Source organism: Mesoplodon mirus (assembly GCF_964341445.2).
Source record: "Mesoplodon mirus genome assembly, chromosome: 19".
Taxonomy (NCBI): Eukaryota; Metazoa; Chordata; class Mammalia; order Artiodactyla; family Ziphiidae; genus Mesoplodon; species Mesoplodon mirus.
Genome location: NC_138995.1, coordinates 40206139 through 40229133, shown reverse-complemented (window position 1 = coordinate 40229133; position 22995 = coordinate 40206139). Strand labels below are relative to the sequence as shown.

At 47.3% G+C, this 22995-nt stretch overlaps 1 pseudogene across 1 annotated transcript in view; it reads left to right on the top strand.

Annotated features, from left to right (window-relative positions):
• The window catches only part of LOC309794541 (zinc finger protein 541-like), a 192689-nt pseudogene that overhangs the window by 2691 nt on the left and 167003 nt on the right, over window positions 1-22995 (top strand). Inside the window, exons 2-4 of the transcript in view lie at window positions 8226-8630; window positions 12526-12769; window positions 14423-16285. The product of the transcript in view is annotated as a zinc finger protein 541-like (transcript). The remainder of the gene's footprint in view (window positions 1-8225; window positions 8631-12525; window positions 12770-14422; window positions 16286-22995) is intronic.

Below are 22995 nucleotides of genomic sequence, written 5' to 3'. Positions count from 1 at the left end.
GGCTGATCCAATTTTTATTTATTTTTTATTTTTGGGGTATTCAGGCAATCTGATCCAATTTTTTTTTCTTTTCTTTTTTTTTTGATCCAATTTTTTAAAACCCTGTGTAGGTTAAACAAAAGAAGCCTGTAGTTTACAACAATGTTTGGAGTGGGAAAATAAGGAAAGAATTGGCATCGGCGGGGTAAAAGCTGCAAGTCTCTCCTACCTCCCAGCTCCCAACAACCTGATGTTACTGAGACATGATCACTGTCTCCCTGGTAACACTGATGCACAGAGAGGAAGAGAAGGTGGCTCTTGGTGGGGAGGGGGAGGTGGCAAAGCTGACACACCAACAGGTTAGGGCTGCTCAAAGAGGAAGAGAGGTGGCCCAATGGAATCCTGTCACTCATAAGGAAAGGGATGCTGAGAGCCTTCTTTGATCAGAGTGCTGTGACCAGCAAGATGCTATAAGAAGTATAGACACATAAGGTAGAGTCAAAGTCATCCTAGAGCTTATAGTCCGTGGGAAAATAGAAGAACCTGAAAGATAATTAAAATTTGAAGCCATTCAGGATGAGTGTTACATGGATTTTCAGACAAGTGCTTATCAGAGTTCAGAGGAGGGGGAAATAATCTCAGACTTAGTTATGTTGGGAGTATTCTCTGCAGTAGAGGGGGCGTTTCGGTCTTATTTGGAAGCGTTTCATTTGGTAAAGCCGAGTGAAGAGAAGGTGGTCCAGGGCAACGGCACAAATGAGTGTCATAAATTCAGATGTCTCGAGGGGCTGGGCAGGGCATATAGATGAGCGGTATGGCCAGGTGTGAGAGGTTAGGGAGTGGTGAGGACTGTGGCAAACTGGAGAGTGCATGCTGTGTCTAAAGGCAGCTGTGGCTTCTCAGCTCCAGCCAGTTGTTGCTTTGTGGACTCAGTGTTGACAGAGCATCAGATATTTTTCCCCAGGTTTTTAAATAGAATTTGGATAACCTTATTTTCAATGCAGTGTCCCAGGTGGTAGCCACAAGCCATTTGTAGCTAACTTAATTAAAATTCAATAAAATAAAGAACTTAGTCAGTTCTTGTCAGTTGCACTAGCTGCATTTCTAGCTGCTCATTAACTGCACGTGCTGAGTGGCTGTCATTGGACAATGCAGATTTAGAACATTTCCAGCAGCTCAGAAAGTTCTTTTGGACAGTGATACTCTGTCCAAAGAAACTCTGACAGATTTTTCAACTTGGTAACTAATTGAAAAATATTGAAATTTACTGCAGGCTGAGTAAAACATTTTTATAGAACAGGTAGATATTGAAATTGTTCTCTCCCTTCCCTCCAAACAAGGCCTCAGTAAATATTATTTACCTAATTGTGGATTTATGGCTGCGGTCTAGAATCTATGGTGGGTTACTTTCCCACGAGGTTGTAGCATTTCACAGGAGAATCTCTTTCTCCTCCTACCCCACCAGTCGTGGAATGATAGGCCTTTTTATTATTTTTATTTTTATTTATTTTATTTTATTATTTTGTAGTACGCAGGCCTCTCACCGCTGTGGCCTCTTCCGTTGCGGAGCACAGGCTCGGGACGCACAGGCCCAGCGGCCATGGCTCATGTGCCCAGCCGCTCCGTGGCATGTGGGATCCTCCCGGACTGGGGCACGAACCCGTGTCCCCTGCCTCGGCAGGCAGACTGTCAACCACTGTGCCACCAGGGAAGCCCCGATAGGCCTTTTTCAAAAGAAAAAAAAAATTTCTTTGGATCCTCAGTGTTGACTTAAACTGTTTTTTAAACAATTAAACAAGGCCTAAATGATGCTAAAATGAGGCACAAGTTCCTAAAGCTTACAGCTCTCATGCCACCATAAAGCCAGTCAATTTGCCAATCAAATAGAAACAAAGCAACCAAACTAATGTAACTCAAATTACAAACATTAATTTAATGAGAGGGCTGCTATTTTGCTGGAATTTAACGGCTTCCTTGAAACAAATACTTTGCAGACTGCCACACCGGGCCCTTTTGGGTTTAACAGCCCCTGTGGTATCTCAGATCTCCCATCCCTTTTTCAGTTTGAACTGCAGCAAAACCTCCACTTGTACCATGATGTCCACTGGCTTTAGTTGAGCCCAAAAGCATTATCATGAGCTCAGTCCACCTCTGTCCCCTTCTCATTAGCCTGCGGCAATTAAAGTAGTCCTAGTCAGCGTCAGTGGCATTAGTGCAATCATAAACAAAGCCCGGGCATTGAAACCAAATGGTCGTATTACTGGGTTACAAAGTGGTAATCCAGTAATCCAGATCTACAGATTTTCTTGTTTAGATTGTTCTCAAAACGAAAGCACAAAATTACAAAATTCTTGTAAAGAGTAGTTGGACGCTTGGGAATGTCTCCCGGGGACCAGAAACCCTGCCCTACAGGGAGTAGCGGGGAGCTCTGTGCATAGAAGGTGCTAAAACTTGTTGAATTGAATGTATCTGTTGACAGAACAAGAGCAAGTTCAGTACTGGTTGAGCGGGGGGGGCGGGGGGGGTGTTGTTTTACTATCTGGAAAAGGATGTAACTGTCAAAGCCCAGCCTTTGGACTTCTGGCGTGCCTGCCTGAGGTTGTAACCGGACCAGTTTGTTCTATGGACTGTAGGAGTATGTTGGAAGGAAGGCGATTTCGGCATTGGGGAAATCCCGAGACATAATCCTGTGTTCCACCCCGCCCCCACTGGCACCGTTTGTGTTTTCTAGTATAATTGGTGCAGTGCGGTCTACAGATTAATTTATAGGGAGTCAGTATTGTGCAGCGGGTAAGAACACAAGCTCTAAAGTCAAGATATCTGGGTTTGGGCTTCCCTGGTGGCGCAGTGGTTGAGCGTCCGCCTGCCGATGCAGGGGACACGGGTTCGTGCCCCGGTCCGGGAAGATCCCACATGCCGTGGAGTGTCTGGGCCCGTGAGCCATGGCCGCTGAGCCTGTGCGTCCAGAGCCTGTGCTCCGCAACGGGAGAGGCCACAACAGTGAGAGGCCCGCGTACCGCAAAAAAAAAAATATATCCAAAAAAAATAATAATCTGGGTTTAAGATCTGGTTCAACTACCTGTTAGTTGTGTGGCTGTGGACAAATGATTTACCCTCTCAGAGTCCCTTTTCTTCTCTGCAAAGTGGGAGTAATGATAGAACCGACCTCGGGGTCGTTGCGAGGGGTGAGTGAATTAAGGCCCGAAGAGCACTTGGTGTGCTGCCTGACCAGGAGAAAACGCTTACAGCTTTACTTTAGAAGACGTTGCTTTATGTTCCTTTTAAGTAATGCTTTATGTTTTATATTATTTGCTTGTTTTTATAGTCGGGAGGTGAAGGAGATGGGCTCTTTTCCCCTTGGAGTACTGGGAACACTTTAGAGCAGCACTGTAGAAGAAACTTTGGAATTGGCAGAGAAATTCACTTTGCCTTAAAATATAAACTTCTGTCATCCACATTCCCTTGTCTGCAATTTAGAATTCCCAGAAGCTCTGAAAATGCTGAGGTGGCTCAGACCTCTTTGTGGCCACACCTGAACTCACATATTGCTCGTTCCTGTCTTTATTTATTCTGTTTACTCTGAGCTGTCAGGGTTTCAATGCAGAAAGAATGACTTGGTCACCAGGTGCTGCCCTGGACCCACTGGCGGTTACTTACAGTGTGGCGTATGCATTGATTTACCTTTCTGAATCCCTCAGATTGTGAATTCTGAAACTCACTTGGGTCCCGGAGTTCTGGTACAGGATTTCAGACCTGCACTGAACTTTAATTTGAGCCCCCTCAGTAGGCTACTTAACACAGACACACAGGTGGACACATAATGTGACACTCAGACGTTACACTTGCAGCTAGTCTATTCCATTGCAACATGAAAGGTTTAAAAACAGTCGAAACCTATGGCCTAGGAAACTAGCCCAAACTCCAGTTATTCTAGGATCCACTCGATTTATCAGTGAGTCGTCAAGCGTTTATTAAATGTCTCGCTATGGACAGAATTACGCGTGATAGCCCAGAATGGAAACAACCCGAATACTCATCAGCAGATGAATGGATGAAGAAAATGTGTTCTATCCACACAGTGGAATAGTGTTCATCCATAAAAGGGAATAAAGTGATGATATGTGCCCCAAGGGAGGGGATCAAACTCGAAAATGCTATGCTTAGGGAAAGCAGCCAGACAGAAAAGGCTGCATATTGTTTGATGCCATTTATGTGAAATGGATGGCCCTCTCCATACTTTGCATACGTCATAACTTTTTGTTGAAAAACTGGACATTTTGAATATTATAATATGGTACCTCTGGGAATCAGATTCTCCCCCGCACCTCCACCCCAGGCTTTGCTGTTGTCCAGTGTGGGTTCTAATTGTTTGTTCGTTTAGTGACTTCTCTAGGCTATTTTTAGAAAGACTGTATTTTTTGTCACGCGTGGTCAGTGAAGTCTCTCTTCTGAGATTTGACAGAGATTTCCTTAAGTGTCCAAAGAGACATTTGACAGAGATTTCCTTAAATGTTCAAAGCAAAACAAACAAACCCCACATCAGACAACTCACAGTCTCTGCAGTTGACCTCTGGGTGAGTGTTGGGACAGGCCTTCAACATTCAGCAGGCAGCTTACAGCTTACATCGGGTCTTCATTGCTGTGCGCAGGCCTTCTCTAGTTGCGGCGAGCGGGGGCTACTCTTCATTGCGGTGCACGGGCTTCTCATTGCGGTGGCTTCTCTTGTTGCGGAGCGTGGGCTCCAGGCACGCGGGCTTCAGTAGTTGTGGCACGTGGGCTCAGTAGTTGTGGCGCACGGGCTTAGTTGCTCCGCGACGTGTGAGATCTTCCCGGACCAGGGATCGAACCCGTGTCCCCTGCAGCGGCAGGCGGACTCCTAACCACTGCGCCACCAGGGAAGTCCAATAGCTCTTTGCTTTTTATTGCTGGATAATATCCCATTATATGATGTACTGCAGTTCGTTTATCCATTCTTCTGTTGAGAGACATCTTGGTTGCTTCCAGTTTTTGGCAGTTATGAATAAAGCTGCTATAAACATTTGTATGGACATAAGTTTTCAGCTTATTGGGGTGGATACCTAGAAGTGCGATGGCTGGATGGTATGGTAAGGCCCTGTTTATGTTTAGCTTTGTAAGAAACTGCCAGTGTGGAGCCCTTTCAGAGCCCTTGTTCCCCAAAGCATCTCACTCTCCAGCTTTTCTCCCTGTCTTTCAGTGCTGTCTGTTGTCGGCCTCAGTTAATATCCTTTGCCCCAGGCTGCAGTGACTGGTTGACTGCCTTGAATGTTTTTGACAAATGCCTTCCCCATGGCCACTCTCTGCTCTGAGCAAATTCTGAGTTAGACACAACTCAGAAGGCAACTCCCAAAGGCAACACCTTTTCATTAGACCTTCAGCAGCTATTTGACAGGTCAGGACAGACAGCCTCAGTTCTTTGAGAACAAGGTCCTGTCTGCTGCCTCCCACACCAGGAACCCACAAGAGAAGGGGGGTGCTGTCTTCAGAATCACTGCTGAGCTGGAGAGTGGGGAAGCGGGGGTGGTTCATTCACCTTTCTCTTGATAAGTGTTTGCTTGGTTGCTGTAAACCTTACTATTTTCCACAGTTCAGACAAGGTAGATTGTTTTCACTGTTTCTAGGCTGGCATGGGTGGGAAGTTTTTCAATTAGTAATTCAAGCTTTTTACCCTTATAGGTCTTTTCAGATAGTCTGTTTCCTCGAGTCAGTTTTGGTAATTTCTATCTTTCTAGAAATCTGTCCGTTTTTCTCTGAGTTGCCTAATTTGTTGGCATGCAGTTGTTTATAGTATTCCTTTACAATCCTTTTAATTTTGTAAGATCATGAGTGATGTCCCTTCTTTAATTTCTGATTTTAATATTTTGACTCTTTTCTCCCTTTTTCTTTTTAGGATCAATTCTACTAGTTTACATGTTACATAGTTTATTCCTTTTGTCTGGCGGTTACGGTTAGATTCTTTGAGTGTGAATACTTAAAGTATGAAGTTAATCTTCATCTTTCTTTTTGTTTTTACTAAATGATTCAAAACCTGTGGTAGTGTTTGAGCCAAAGTCTACAAGGTACAGTCTTATGCCTTGTCTGGAAAAGTCTGTGTAGACTCTTGAATACTGGTTTTCCTGTGCATTGAGTTCTGCGCTGACTCCTGCCTTTCCTCAGTCTGCAGGTGGTGGTAGTCCTTGTCTTCTAGCCTCGTTTCTGTTGAGAAGTTGTAAAGGATCTGCCTGGTCTTCCTGGTAGTCTTTAGGGTTTTCTCTTGGTCTTTAGGGTTCTGCAGTTCTGCTTGTGTGTCGAGGAGTGAATTCATTTTTTTTTTTGTCCTGCTCTGGCCTTGCAGTGCTTGTTCATGATTAACCATATACCTTCAAGAATCATATCTTTAAGTCTGGAGCCCTGTGTTTCCGCAGTTCTGGAAATCCCTCCGCCATCCTGAGGTACCATGTCTTCTCCATCCTCTCCTCTTCCCTTTCAGGACCCCTTTTAGGCATATGTTGGACTTTTGCATTTGCTTCTTCATTTGTATTTTCCATTTGTTTCTCTTTCTGCACTGAATTCTGGGGGAGAATTATCTTCAGATTGCTCTGCCCGTTCATTATTTGTCTCTTCAGCACTGTTTATCTGCTGTTTAACCCTCCCAGTGAGTTTTAAATTTAAAAGTCTTTCATTTCTAGAAGTTTCATTTGTTTCTTTTAAAAAAGTCCTTGCCCCTTGTGTCTTCTTTTCTCTGCTAGGTTTTGTTGTCTCTCGTCCTGTTTTGAACTAGTTCTTGTGATGCTTTTCAAGGCTTGTGTGCGGTGTTTTTCTTTCATTTATTTAGTTTTCCTGTGGATGGCTTGGCTCTTCCAGGGTCCCAGGTCTCCCTTGCCTGTGAACTCAAGTCCCTGTTTCCTTTTCCATGTGTTTGTTACAACCTCAGGTCCCAGCCTCCAGGGTAGTGCCCTTTAAGAGAAATATAATATGAGCCATGTATATAATTTAAAATTTGCAGATAGCCACATTAAAAAATAAAGAGGTAGATGAAATTAATTTTAATAACATATTACATTTAAGCCAGTAGATCCGAAATATTCTCATTTCAACATGTAATCAATATGAAAATGAATTATTTGGGGTACTAAGTCTTCCAAATCCAGTGTATTTGACACTCACAGCAGGTCTCAATTCGGGGCCACATTTCAAGTGTGTCATCACCACATGTGACTGGTGGCCACCGTATTGGATGACAGTTCCAGGCCCTGTATTGGAGTCTGACTTTCCCCTTGGGCCAACTTGTGCTCGCACCTGTGGCTTTGAGTTTCCTCATTGTTGCTGGCACTTGGGGTCTTACCTGTCTCTTGAGCTTGACTCTGTATTAAAAATGGTCTTTTCTCATATCTCTATGTGTTTATAGTTGGAGAAAGAGGTCAGTTTAGTCCACCATGTTGCCAAAATCCTTTCATTTATTCCTCACAACAATCTTTTTTTTTCTTCTTCTTCTTTTTTAAAAATTTTTGTAGGGGTATAGTTGATTTACAATGTTGTGTTGGTTTCAGGTGTACAGCAAAGTGAATCAGTTATACATATACATATATCAACTCTTTTTTGAGATTCGTTTCCCATAGAGGCCATTACAGAGTATTGAGTAGAGTTACCTGTACTATACAGTAGGTTCTTATTAGTTATCTGTTTTATATATAGTAGTGTGTATGTCAATCCCAATCTCACAATTTATCCCTTCCCCCCACCATCCCCTGGTAAACATAAATTTGTTTTCTACATCCATGACTCTACTTCCGTTTTATAAATAAGTTCATTTGTATCCCCCTTTTTTTAGATTCCACATATAAGTGATATCATATGATATTTGTCTTTCTGTGTCTGACTTACTTCACTCAGTATGACAATCTCTAGGTCCATCCATGTTGCTGCAGATGGCATTAGTTTGTTCTCTTTTATTGCTGAGTAATATTGCATTGTATATATGTACCACATCTTCTTTATCCATTCGTCTGTTGATGGACATTTCGGTTGCTATTTCCTTACAACACTCTTATGATGGAGGTACTCTTACGCTCAGTTTACAGATGAGGAAACGAGGGCTCATGGACCTTAAGTGACTTGCCCAAGGTCATGTGGCTGTTAAGTGGCCGAGAACAAACCCCCATACAGGTCTGTTTGAATTCCAAGTCCACGCTCTATCCACCATGTGTGTTGCCATCTCATAATTGTGATTCCTCCTCGTTCATTCTCAGGAAATAAACACCACCAAGAGCTCTCTCCTCCCTGACTCCTTACACAGCCTTGCTTGTCTAGAGAGTAGCTGTTGGCTGAGACCTGGTAGTGGAGAGCCATGGACCAGTGCAGCCTGGGGGACAAGGGCACCCTTCCATCCGAGATGCACCTCCCTTCGTTTCCCGAGAGCCAGGCACTCAAATGCAGTGACACCCTCAACCGGGATCTGGGGCCTGGCTCACGAGACCTGCTGTACGACGGCCTGAGCCACTTGGACCTGGAGCCCAGCCTCCTGATGCCTGACGCGCCCAGCGAGATGCTGGAGGACAACTTGGATGCCCTGTCCGTGTATTCAGGGAAGGACAGTGACTCCATGAAGCCGCTGGTGGAGTATGCAGATCCGGAATCTCAGACTGCCTTACAATAATACCCACTCTGCTTTCCCCCCAGAGTGCCAGCGGTAAGAAGCAAAAGAAGAAATGAAAGTAAAAGCGCTTTGCAGGCTGGGAAGCACTGGACAGATGGTAGTGATTTTTACCACTACTGTTAGAATACCTTCCCACAGTCCATTGATGCAGTTCTAAGTCTTTCTCTTCCGCAGCGGAGGAGCAAAGGGAGAACTAGTGGAACAGTCAGAGACGTTGGTTACATCACCTTTTGGTTTACCTTTGTTTTTAACCCACTTCATGGGTTCTTGGGTAAGTTGCTTAGAGCTCCTTCGTATTTATAATCACACCACACGCATGGAAGGCCACATCCGGAACAGCCCTGCAGAACAAATGTCAATGTTAATTGGGATCAGCAGCTCAAGAACTGTCCTGCATACTCGCTAGAATGAAAGACTGCCGAGGCCCGCACTCCACACAATGTAGACAGGCCGTTAGCCTTGTCCCCGTGTTGGAACCATGGCTAAATGTGAAATCCTAGAAACCAAGGCCATCCTTGGTATTGCAGGTGCTGGGCCAGGCCTGGTTACAGTAATTCAGGTTCTCAACCTGAACCACAGAAATTACCTAAAAATGCTGCTAGGGTGAGTACGTGTGCGTTTTGCTGGGCAGAGAAACTGTGATATTTCACCAGATTTTCATATGGGTCTGTGCCCCCCAGTGAATGTTACAAAGCATTAATCTAGTTCAATTTTTCCTAATTTGTTTTAAACTTGAGGATTTTTTTTTTGGTTACCTTATTTAAAAAAATCCACTGAACGTTAAATTTTAACTCTTTACACTTCTCTAACTTAAATTCAGATTCATACAAATGGACATGCTTATATATTTTAATTAGAAAGTGATATATATTTGTATAGAAAAGTTAGAAAATAAAGAAAAGTAATAACAATTAAAATCCCCACCATGGCTCCCACACGTGGATTTTTAAAAAACGTAGGTGAGGCCACTAGGGTACACATGGTTTTGCAGAGATGTATTAAGTGTCTAATTCATTTGAAGTTTCTAAAACTTAGTGAGTCTGCTTTCTTATATGAAGGTAGACTATTCGGTTGTCATTGTAATGGTTATTCCATTGTATTGTCGGACCATATTCTTGCCTGATAGACTGTTAGAGTGGATCTGTGAATAACTTGTCCATTGACTTTTCTCTTGGATGAGTTCTTCGCACATATTCCTCCCTAGGAAGTAGGCTTGCTGGTCGGAGAACACACACAGTTTTAGAGCTTGTGCACATGCTTTCTGGGAAGAGCAAGTGGCTTCCCGGGCCAGTGACTCAATGTGCCTGTTTTTCAGTGTCCCTGCCAATTTTTTTGAAACCACATTTTGTTCTCTAGTTTAACAGTTGCTTTAATAAGCATTTAATTAATTTATTTATTTTTAGAGAAAACCTTGTGTTTGTTTATTTAGGCTGCGTTGGGTCTTCGTTGCTGCACGCGGGCTTTCTCTATTTGTGGCGAGCGGGGGCTACTCTTCTTTGCGGTGTACGGGCTCTTCATCGCGGTGGCTTCTCGTTGCAGAGCACGGGCTCTAGGTGCACGGGCTTCAGTAATTGTGGCACGTGGGCTCAGTAGTTGTGGCTTGCGGGCTGTAGAGTGCAGGCTCAGTAGTTGTGGCGCACGGGCTTAGTTGCTCCGCAGCATGTGGGATCTTCCCAGACCAGGGCTCGAACCCGTGTCCCCTGCATTGGCAGGCGGATTCTTAACCACTGTGCCACCAGGGAGGTCCTAATGAGCATTTGATTTGATTTGATTTGATTTTTATTTATTTATTTTAAATACTCATCTTTTTAAAAAATAATACTTATTATTTATTTATTTGGTTGCACCAGGTGTTAGTTGTGGCAGGCGGGCTCCCTAGTTGTGGTATGCGAACTCTTAGTTGCCACATGCATATGGGATCTAGTTCCCTGGCCAGGGATCGAACCCGGGCCCCCTGCATTGGGAGCGCGGAGTCTTATCCACTGTGCCACCAGGGAAGTCCTCTAATGAACATTTTAAAAGTAAGTTATCAAGGCAAGGACTTTCCTACATGGGAGTCCTATTTTCCCTCATTTAAACTGTTAGAATCATTCGACCACTCAACACAGCAGCTTTTCGTATGAAGAAGATGTAGACCAGACAGGTTAAGTGACAAATGGCCAGAGACAGAGTTGGGATGAGAGTCAAGGTTCCTTTCTGCTGTGTCTCTCAAGCTACATCTCAGCCACAGAGAATTAGCATTTGGGGTCCTTTAGTGCAGTATGCACGCCCTGACCTGTTGGATTCTTGGGTCCAGCCTCTGCTGCATCCTAGATGAAGGGCAGTTTTTAAACTTGCTATCACGTGAGGCAGTCTAATCCATCTTAAGGGGTAGAAAACTCTTCCATGATTCATCCATCCAATAGTTACTGTGTGCCTACGAGTACAGGAATGGGAATCCCAGGAGCTAGGAACACAGCAGCAAGCCTGCAGAGTTCTTAGGTCTTGTATCCACTGTCCTTACGTCTCTAGTGATTTAAAATCAGCTTCCCTATACTTTTTTTTACACATCTTTTTAATATAAATTTATTTATTTATTTTTGGCTGCATTGGGTCTTCGTTGCTGCATGTGGGCTTTCCCTAGTTGCAGCAAGCGGGGGCTACTTTTCGTTGCGGTTCACGGGCTTGTCATTGAGGTGGCTTCTCTTGTTGCGGAGCACGGACTCTGGGCGCGTGGGCTTCAGTAGTTGTGGCTCGTGGGCTCTAGAGCGCAGGCTCAGTAGTTGTGGCGCACGGGCTTTGCTGCTCCGCAGCATGTGGGATCTTCCTGGACCAGGGCCCGACCCCATGTCCCTTGCATTGGCAGGCGGATTCTTAATCACTGCGCCACCAGGGAAGTCCCTCTCTTTACCTTTTATTCATCAAATCTAGCTCTGCCCCTTGTAGCAAGACAGAAGCAGTGTGCTCCCTCCTCCACATCCTGGCCCTTCAGCTACTTGAAGACATCTCCCTCTCCCACATGGACATTCCCAGCCTCTTCACCTGTTCCTCTGATGAGGTGATTCGTGGAAATACCTTTTATCATTTACCCAAGAAGTACATAAACATGGAAAATTCAGATATACAGGAAAAGGAAAATTAAGTTGATCCATGATGCTACCAATGAATCCCATTCTGTTTGTTTGTATTCAAATTTATTTGTCCCTTCTAAAGACTAGATCATTCCGTTTTTCAGCAATCCTCTTGTTAGTGGCACAGCACTTAGTGGTATGGCATGAACATCCTTTCACGTCATCAGATATTTTCCTACAGTTGTATCTTAAATGCCTGAGCCATAGACCATTGAGACCAGAATACAGTCACCCACCTGCCCTCGTGTCAGTTATTAGGTGGTTTCTCACATTTCACCAGGAAAAACAATGCTGCAGTTAACTCGCTTGCAGTTCACTGCAAGATCTCCGTTAATTTGTACAGATCGGCCTTAATTTCCTTAATTAAAAAACCCAGAGTGGAATTGGCTGGGAGAAAGGACTTAAACTTTTCTAAGATTTTGCATTGTGCATTTCTGGATTGCACTTGCAAGTGTGCTGTTGATGTTACTGTCATGAAGTCCTGCCTGTCCAGTCACTCTGTCCTGGAAGCACTCAGACTGTTGCTGTCCCCTCCCTTACGCCCCAAGTGTGGCTTGAAGCTTGGGTGCTGCCCTGGAGGAGTGGCCTGACCAGGGTCCCTTCTCCCCCTCACCTGGTGCTAAGCCTGGTCTTCTCTGCGAGTGAAGCTGCTGAAGTTGGGGTTCTTGGCCAACTCCCTGAGTTGGACTCGGCTGCTGAAGTTGGTGCGAGGGTGGTAGAGTGCTTCCGCCTGGGCTCCGATGTCCCCGGATGTCATAACCTGTGCTTTCTCCCTCTGTCTAGACCTGGGGCTAGGCGTGGCCAAGGTGCCCAAAGAGGCTAACGAAGGAGTCAGGGCCACGTCTGGGAGCACAAGGAAAGGAAAGCGGCAGCACAGGTCCCCTCAGAACCCACTCCTGGACTGCAGCCTCTGCGGGAAGGTGTTCAGCAGCGCCAGTCCTCTCAGCAAGCACTACCTGACCCACAGCCAGGAGAGGAGACACGTGTGCAAAATGTTCAGCAAGGCCTTTAAGCGTCAGGACCACCTGTATGTAGGAGTCTGGTCGGGACGTCTATTCAGGGGGTTGCTGGGGGCTGGGCGTGTTCCTGGTTCTTTTGCATCCCCTCCCATCCACCTGCACCGCCCCCCACCGTCAGGTGTCCCAGGTGTGTGCAACCTGTTCTCCTCCCACGGCCAGTGTTTGTGGGGGGCAGGGCCTACACTGCCCTGGACAGCCCGCCCTCCCCAGCCTCCAGATTCACTCCAGTGAGGAGAATGCTGCTGCGATTTGCAGACAGGACCCTTGTGCTTTAAAAACACACTCCAGAGGCTATTTTGTCATGGAGGGAGTTTGGCTAACTCTGTAGAGAACTTTTCAGAGTCCCTGGTAGGTGTCTGAGCAGAACAGATATGCACTCCATGAGGAATATATGTTGGGATAACACCAGGGCATAAGGGGTTCTGAGATGCCTGTTTCTAGAACATGGCAATGGAGTGTTCACTCTTTTTTTTTCCGTTTTTAATTCCCCCTTTTATTAACTCAGTTTTTGTTTAAACTTGACTTTACAAAGCAGGATCAGTGCAAGAGGAGCAGAATTCCATTTGTTCTTCATGTCTTAGAAATGATAAGCTTTTCTTGCTGCCGAGGGAGGAGAGACAGACTTTCAAACTGAGAGACTGGTACGTGGGAGAGGTCGATCCCTTGCATGTTTACAGCTCGCCCAGCCTTTACTGACGCTTCGATGGATCCCGCTTTCATTGTATCCTCTCCCCTCTCGCCATTAAGGATGGGAAATGATTTACTCCTGTCACAAGCTGGTAACAGGGCTAGAAAGTGGGTCTCCAGATGCCCTCTCTGCTGCTTCCTTCAGATGGAGGCCAAGGGTCCACGTTTGGGAAAGGGTTTCATTATTTACTGGGTCCCATTGATTAGAACCATCCGGAGTAGGATTGTTGGGAACCCAGAGGGTGATTTACCCATTTGTTTATATTTATAATATATTAATGCAGATATAAGTATGATGTAAATATAATACATACTTGCATTCGTTTATGTTTGCAGAAATTATAGGCAAATTTGGCTTTTTCTTTTTCTTTTTTTTTTTTTTTGCTGTGGGGCTCCCAGGTCACTGTCTAGAGGACTCCTGTGGGAAGGCAAAGACTCTTTGTTCAAGGAAGGATCATCCCCAAGTTAGCATTTCCTCAAGTGCGTTCTCAGAACTCTGGTTCTCTGGTTCTCGGGGATGCTAAACGGGTCTATTTAAAAAAATGGTTTTGTGGGCAAATAAGTTTGAGAGACATGGAAAGTTCAACAGATCTCTCCTTATCTGCTCTGTGGCTTTTCAGTTTGCTCCTAGGAACCTCCAAGAAGTAAAGAGTGTTTTTCCCAAACTTATTTGCCAGCTGAGCCCAAGTCCTCAGGGAGCAACTCTGGAGACTGGTGTTCCTTAGGAACCCACTTTGGGGAACTCTGACTTGGCTCCCACTGATTTTTTTAATCTCAGATTAGGGGTTTGCTTAGGGGTGAGGGCAAGAGCTCCCCCTTCCAGACGGCTTTGGCCGTAGCAGGGGTCTTTCCTCATAGGGTCTGAGCACAGTTTCTGAGTTGCGATGCTACTGCCCCCTGGGGACACACCTGGGTTCCTGCAGTTAGTGACCCTCGCCAAGACACCCACTAACTTTCTCCTCATGTGATTCCAGGACTGGGCACACGCTCACTCACCAGAAGACCAAGCCCTTTGTGTGCATTGAGCAGGGCTGCAGCAAGAGCTACTGCGACTACCGCTCCCTGCACTGGCACTACGAGGTCCAGCACGGCCTGTGCATCCTCAAGGAGCCCCCCCCCCCGGAGGAGGAGACCTGCGGGAACTCACCCCATACGCACGAGGTGGCAAGCCAGCCCGCACCCGCGAGCCTGTGGTCCCTGGTGCCCCCGGAAACCCCATTCCCCAGCTCCCTCTTGCCCAACCGAGACCTCCTGTCCTGTATCATGAGCAGCATCGTCTGCCAGAAGATCCCTTCTCCCGGGCCAGCCCCGGGAGGGCCTTCAGACAGCGGCGAAGGGAGGAACACGGCCTGTTCCTCCCTGCCCTCGTCAGGGTCCTCCTTCTGGGGCCCAGCCAGCACCCCGGCGGCCCCAGGAGCCCTGGGCACTGAGGTTCCCTAGGAGCCCCGTCCCCCACGGAAGGAGCCGGGCACGGACGTGTTCACAGCCATCCACTCGTGGGCAGCGGAGAACAGCGGCCCAACCCAGCTGAGCCGGAGCTGCCCCTGCTCCAGCCCCCATCATCCCTGGAGGGCTGGCCCGAGGGCGCTCCCCTGCCCGCCTGCCTGCCTCTGTTCCTTAGCCAGACTGTCCCCGCCAGTTCCCAGCCATCAAGCCACAGTTTCCAGTGGCTCTGAAACCTGTCGGGCTGCCCTAAGAGCAAAGGAAACAGTATGTTTGTCGTCCACAAGCCCTCTGCAGTGTCGTCCCGGGAGGCCTCCGAGCCTGGCCCCGGGCTCAGCAGCGACTCCCCTGCGGGGGAGCCCTCACCCAGCCGGGGCACCTGTCTGGAGGCCATGCCGCCCTTCCCTCTCACGCTCCTGAAGGCACCAGGGGAGGCCGCCCTTCCCTCTCACGCTCCTGAAGGAACCAGGGGAGGCCTGGGCTTCCAAGAGGCGCAAGTTCGACTGCGACTCCTTGTGGCAGAACCCTGGTGAGCCTGTCCCCCAGGGCAGCCCAAAGTCCAGCGGCCTCCCGTCCGATGCCACTCCGCTCTTCCAGCAGCTGTTCCTGAGGTCTCAGGAGTCTCTGGTGAGCCACGAGCAGATGCAGGTGTTCCAGATGATCACCAAATCCCAGCGGATCTCCTCCCACACCCAGGTGCCGCCGCCTCCTCCCAGCTTCCCACACCCGACGGCAAGCAAATTGCCCTGAAGTCACTGCAGGGGCCGTGGCCACATTAGCCCCCGCCTATGGCGCCCACTGTTGACTTTCTCCATGCTGGCCCCGTGAACCCTGAGCCAGAGGGATCCCTAACCCGCAGTAGAAAATCCAAACCTGCTTTCCCCACAGAAGCCTCCCCCAGCAGCGTGAGCCAGGACACAAAGGGAAGACCAAAAGTGGCTGCTGCTCCACCTGCCCTCACAGTGTCGTCCCTGGACCCTCCTGGGAAGCCAGACATCTCTCTGGCCAAGCAGTTGAGATCCTCAAAAGGGACCTTGGGCCCGTGGGACATCTTCTCCCCCGGGGCCCTGCGTCAGACCCAGTTAGGAGGAGAGGAGCCATCCAGAGCCCACCTCGCAGGGAAGCAGGCCCAGGCTGAGAATTGCATGGCTTCCAGGGCCACAAAAGGTGAAGAGGGCCCGGCCTGCTCCAAGGGCCGAGGATACAGGCTCATCTCTGGCAACTCCAGGGCCCAGCACTTTTCAGGCTTCCGGAAGGAGAAGGTGAAAATGGATATGTGCTGTGCGGCTTCTCCAAGCCAGGTAGCCATGGCCTCATTCTCATCGTCGGCCGGGCCTCCAGCGGATCCTCCCTGGGACTCCAAGTCCAAGCTGACGATATTCAACAGGATCCAGGTACCAGGGCCCTCTCACGGGAGCTGACCATGCGGGAGGCAGAGTCTCGTCCTTACCTGTGTCCGTGTTTCTGACTTGTCCAGGCACTGTATTTAACCTCAGCAAATCCTCAGATGCAGTTTGTTTACAGAGGGGGGAATGAAGGTCCAGAGAAGTGATGGTTCCTCCCATCACCCTCCACCCTGCAACACACACACACAAAACAGAACAGGGCTTTAGAGTTGTCAGAGACACTTTGCATCATGTTTCTTCACTAACCTTTTTCTATTTGCTTTCTTTCTGCCTTTCGCTTCCTTTTGGATTTGCCTCCTTCACTTCTTCAGAGAATGTAAAGGCAGAGCTCCTTTGCCCTTGATATTTGTACGTGAAATGCTGTGTCTATTCTGGTTGTGAATCACAGGTCCATAAGTCCGACTTGGCCCTTGCTGCAGGCCTGGCGCCGGTCCGCCCTTGTGGAGCAGCTTGGGTCCTCCCACATCGTGCCCATGAGGTCCTGGTCGCAGAGAGCTCGGCCACGTCTCTTCGTGATGTTCCGAGGTCCAGCATCCTTCCTGTCGCACCACAGCTACCTCCTCCTCTTTTTTTTTTCACAGCTTTAATATTCACGTGCCATCTAATTCGCCATCTTGAAGTGCACCATCCAGTTTGTTTACGAGGTTGTGCACCCATTGCCACTCTTTGCCAAAACACTTTCATCACCGCAGAAAGAAACCCGACACCCTTGGTTGTCACCCACAATCTCTCCATCCCTCCCAGCCCCTGGTAACCATGCATCTACCTTCTGTCTCCATGGATTTGCCTATTCTGGACACTTCATGTGATTGGAATCATAATGCTGCGTGGCCTTTTGTGTCTTTTGCTTCTTTCACTTCACGTGATGTTCTCAGAGTTCCTCTGTGCTGTAGCATGGGTCAGAACTTCAGTCCTTTTTATCGCTGGTAAGTTGTTCATTGTATGGATACACCGTATTTTATTTATCCATTCATCAGCTGATAGATATGTGGGTTGTTTTCACTTCTTGGCCATTGTGATAACGCTGCTATGAACATTTGTGTACAGATTATTGTTTACACATATGTTTTCATTTCTCTTTGGAAATACCTAGGAGCGGAATTGCTGGGCTCTAGGGTAATTCTATTGGAGGAAGTGCCAGACTTTTCCAAAAAGCTGTGCTGTTTTATATCCCTACCCAGAGTGTATGAGGCCTGCAGTTTCTCTGCATCCTCACCAACACTTGTTATTGTCCAGTTGGTTCTTTTGATTACAGCCACCTTAGTGGGTGGGAAATGATAATCTTATTATGGTTTAATTTGCATTTCCCCGATGGCAAATAATCCTGAGCATCTTTTAATGTGTTTATTGGCCATTTGTATATCCTCTTTGGATAAGTGTCTCTTCAGAGTCTTTGCCCATTTTTAAATTGGGTTGTGATTTTATTTTTGAGCTGTGAGAGTTCATTATGTATCACAGATACAGAAATATACAGTCCCTTATCAGATACATGATTTGCAACTTCTTTCTCTTATTCTGTTCTTTCACTTCTTGATGATGTCCTTTGAAGCACAGAAGTTGTAAGTTTTGATGAAATCCAATATGTTTGTCTTTTGTTTGGTTTTGGAGTCATCCGAGAAACCACTGCTTACTCCAGGGTCACCAAGAATTATACCTGTGTTTTCTTCCAAGTCTTATAGTTTTCACTCTTGCATCTCATTTCTTTTATGTTGGCTCAGATGTATTTTCGTCTTCAGGGCGGAAATATCTACCGGCTCCCGCACCGGATGAAGGAGGAGAACGTGGAGGGTGGCTGGTAAGTTCCGAAGCCCCTCGGGAATCCTCTGGTGGCTTTGTTGTGCTAGCCCTGGGTGAGCGAGCTCTGGATGCTTCACTGCTGAAGGGGCGAGCACCAGGTCACAGAGAATCGGGGGCATCATCTCCATTTCTTTAGGGTTCGTCCAAATCTGTCAGAGGATCAGTGTTTGGGGACAGAGTCCCATTCTCCCTTTCTTCCCCACAGTAACCAGCACAATGGTGTTCCCACAGACTGGGCAGAGCCAAGGAGCATTTACGTCTGCAAGAATTGTAGCCAGATATTTTATACCGAGAAAGGGCTGAGCAGCCACATGTGTTTTCACAGCGACCAGTGGCCGTCACCTCGAGGGAAGCAGGAGCCGCAGGTGAAGGGGCTCGAAGCTGCCATTCATCTCAGGATGGAGCCGTCCTCCTGCGGGGAGCCTGGCTGGGGGCCGGGAGTCAGGGCTGTGCTGCTCTGGAGAGGCCCCTTTCTCCCTACGTACTGTGTCTCTTAAAGGGCTGGCTCTTCTCTGTGTGTAGGTGTGTGGCATGGAGTTTTGCAAGCCACGAAGACAGGTGCTGAGGCCGGAGGGGGACAGGCAGAGTTCCCCGAGAGCCAGGAAGTCCTTGGACAACATGACCGCCGCCCCTTTGGTGGTCCCTGTGTCGGTGCCTGTGGCTCCAGCGAACCATCCCCCGGGGAGCAAGGTGGGTGCACTTCCTTCCAGCTGCTTTCCAGCTGCCAGTGGGAGCTGTGAGAAAAGCCCCCAAATCCTGACTCCATAAGAGCTTGATTTGCGTGTTCATTCATCCATTCAACCTCCAGTGAACTTCTTTTGTGCCTGGCCCTGTGCTGGGCAGGGCTGGGGACACTGCAGCGACCACAACAGGCCTGCCCCCGTCTCCTGGGGCTCCCAGCCCAGCGGGGTAGATAGACCCATCCCCGGACACTGACGACCCAGAACGGGCCGGGCTGGGAGAGGGAGCTGTAGGAGCCCCGAGGGCACCAGAGACCCTGCCTGAGGAAGGGGGTGTTGCAGCTGAGAGCTGGAGGGTGAGGAGGGGTAAGATGGGCAGAGAGGAGGGGAGATTGCGTGGAGGTAAGAGCGAGTGTAGCAAGGTCAAGCCGTCGTCTCTTCAGCCTGTGCTGGAAGACCCCACCTGGAGAAGTCCATGCTGGACTCGGGTACGGGGTGCATGGAGCCCACTGTTTGTCTCCCAGGAGCTGCTGTCATTTTGAGGGCAACAGGTTTTCCTTTTGTCATGCTGTTGCATCCGTCTGGCCCCCACACTTTAAGTGCCAGTCACTTTAACAACGGACATGAGTTTCCAAAATGGTCTGAGTGAGGGCCTCTCCTTGCGGGGTGTGGGTGCCTGAGAAGGCCCCAGCCTCAAACATCGCCCGGCTTAGGGTCTGGAGTCTGGCTCAGGCGTGGTGGCCCTGCCCGGCTTCCTGTGCTGAGGACTCTTTGCACGGCCATGCTGGGTGTGCGTCTGGCTGGTCAGTACCCTTTCCCACTCTCAGGCCATCTTGAGGACTGAGCTGTGGGGCCGGTGGCCTCAGGTGACCCCTGTGGTTCTGAAGTCTCTTCTTCTCCAGGGACAGGAGAAGGACGGGGAAGAGAGAGACAGGAGAGCAGCCAACACAGGAAGCGGAAGAAGCTCCCACGGCCCAAGGCACTGCTCATCCCTCCTCCGCCCTCCATGTCTGGGGAGCCGGGCCCGGGAGGATGCCGCCAGAGCTGCCTGTGCTCACCCGTGTTCCTGGTGGACCGTCTCCTGAAGGGAGTGTCCCAGTGCCCTGCCTACACGCCGCCCCCGATGCTCAGCCCCATCCGGGAGGGCTCTGGGCTGTATTTCAACACTCTGTGTTCCACATCTGCCCGGGCCCGTCCCGACAGGCTCATCAGCGCCATGCTTGGTGAGTGAGCTTGATCACCCCATGATAGGCCTGTGGGGGGCCAGACCCCCGCCCCCTGTAGAATTCGGTCCAGCCATTCCCTCTGGCCTACGCTTGGGTCTGGTCTGGGTGTCCTGTTGCTGTTCAGAAGTATCCCAGGACCATCTGGGACCAGCAGCCTTCTAGGTGCTTATAATTTTGTAGCCAGAAAGAAAATAGACGCAATTTAGCCTAACCACCATTCTGCCTGCCCTTTCGAGTAATTGTTTAAACAGCTTTATTGAGGTATAATTCACATGCCATATGAATCACCCATTTAAAGTGTACAGTGATTTTTTAGTGTATTCTTAGGATTGTACACCCATCCCACAATCTAGTTCTAGAGCATTTTCATCACCCCAGAAGATTATATCCACGAGCGGTGACACACAGGCCCTGTAGCCCCCAGCTCCTCTGCCCTGGGCAACCACCAGTCTACCAACCTACTTTTTCTATGGGTCTCCCTATTCTGGACATTTCATATACTTGGGATCATACAATATGTGCCATTCTGTGTCTAGTTTGTTCACTTAGAATAATGTTGTCAAGGTTCATCCATGTTGTACCATGCATCAGTGCTTCATTTCTTTTTATGGATGAATGATATTCCATTCTCTGGAGAGACAACATTTTATTTATCCATTCATCAGTTGAGGGGCATTTGGGTTGTTTTTGTCCTTTGGCTCTTGCAAATAGTGCTGTTAAGAACATTTATGTATAAGTTGTTTTTGGACATAAGTCCTCATTTCTCTTGGGTATACAGCTCAGAGTGGAATTGCTGGGTCAAAGGGTAACTATGTCTAACCGTTTAAGGAACTGCCGGACTGTTTTCCAAAATGGCCGGGTCATTTTAAATTTCCACCAGCATTGTATGAAAGTTCCAGTTTCTCCACATCCTTGCTAAACACTTCTTATCTGTCTTTTTCATTATAACCATCCTAGTGGGTGTAAAGTGGTAGCTCGTTGTGGGGTGTTTGTTTATTTGTTTGTTTGTTTGTTTTGCGGTACGTGGGCCTCTCAGTGTTTGTGGCCTCGCCCGTTGTGGAGCACAGGCTCCGGATGCGCAGGCTCAGCGACCATGGCTCTCGGGCCCAGCCGCACCGCAGCAAGCGGGATCCTCCCGGACCGGGGCACGAACCTGCGTCCCCTGCATCGGCAGGCGGACTCTCAACCACTGCGCCACCAGGGAAGCCCCCTCATTGTGGTTTTGATTTACATTTCCCTGATGGCTAACGATGTTGAGCATCTTTCCATGTGCTTATTATCCATTTGTATATCTTCTCGGGAGAAATGTCTGCTCAGATCCTTTGCCCATTTTTTAACTTGAATTCTTATCTTTTTATCATTGAGTTGTCTCAGTTCCTTATATAGTCTGGATGCAAGCCCCTTATCAGATATATGATTTGCAAATTCTCTCCAATTTTGTGGGTTGTCCTTTCATTTTATTTATGATATGGTTTGCAGTACACAAGTTTTTAATTTTGATGAAGTCCAACTTATTCTTAGGCCTGCGATCAATCTTTAGTGAACTTTTATATACTGTATGAGGTAGGAGTCCAAATTTATTCTTTGGCATGTATGTATCAGTTCTTCCAGCACTTGAAAATACTGTTCTTTTCTCATTGAATAGTCTTGGTACTTTGTTTTGTTTTGTTTTCTTTTGCGGTACACGGGCCTCTCACTGTTGTGGCCTCTCCCGTTGCGGGGCACAGGCTCCGGACGCGCAGGCTCAGTGGCCATGGCTCACGGACCCAGCTGCTCCGCGGCATGTGGGATCTTCCCAGACCGGGGCACAAACCCATGTCCCCTGCATCGCCAGGCAGACTCTCAGCCACTGCGCCACCAGGGAAGCCCTGTCTTGGTACCTTTGTGGAAAATCAGTTGACCATAAATGATTTGAGATTTTTCTTCTTTTTTAATACAGGCATTTTACAGCTATAGATTTCCTTCTGAACATTGCTTTAGCTACATTTTGTAAGTTTTAGTATGTTGTGTTTTTATATTCATTCAGCTAAAGTATTTTCTAATTTATCATTCCACTTGTTTAACACACTGACTATTAAAGAGTGTGTTGCTTAATTTTCACATATTTGTGAATTTTCCAAATTGCTGCCTTTTATTGATTTGTAATCTAATTCTCTTGTGGTCAGAGAACATACTTTGTTTCTTTTTCAATTTAATTAATTTAATTTATTATTTTTTTTTTTGGCTGTGCTGTGTGGTTTGCAGGATCTTAGTTGCCCCACCAGGGATCAAACCCATGCCCCCTGCAGCGGAAGCGTGGAGTCCTAATGACTGGACCGCCAGGGAATTCCCTTAAATTTATTTTAAAATTTAAAACTTATTGAGGCATGTTATATGGGCTAGAATCCGGTCTGTCTTGAAGAATGTTCCATGTGAATTTGAGAAGAATGTATTCTACTGATGTTTGGTGGAATGCTGTATTTTGTCTGTTTTGTCTAGTTAGTTTCAATTTCCTTGTTGATCTTCTGCCTAGCTGCCCTATCCACTGTTGAAAGTATTGAAATCTCCAACTATTATTTTGTAATGGTTTATTTCATCCTTCAGTTCTGTCGTTTGTTGCTTGGTGTATTTTGGGGTTCTGTTTTTAGGTGTGTATATGTTTGTAATTGTCACATCTTCCTCACGGCTTGACCTTTTACCATTATGATGTGATTGTGACTTCATTTGTCATTACTACAATAATTTTATCATTATCTCTGGTAATATTTTTTTGTTTTAAAGTCTAATGTGCCTGACATCAGTATAGTCATTCCATTCTCTTTTTTGGTTGTTGTTTTCTTGGTATATATTTTTCTCTTCTTTTACTTTCAGCCTATTTGTGTCTTTGAAAATAAAGCATGTTACCTCTAGACACCATTAGTTGGATCATGTGTTTTTTTATCCAGTCTTAGAAACTCTGCCTTTTGGCTTGGTTTGTTTAATCCATTCTTGTTTACTGTTACATTGATATGGTTGC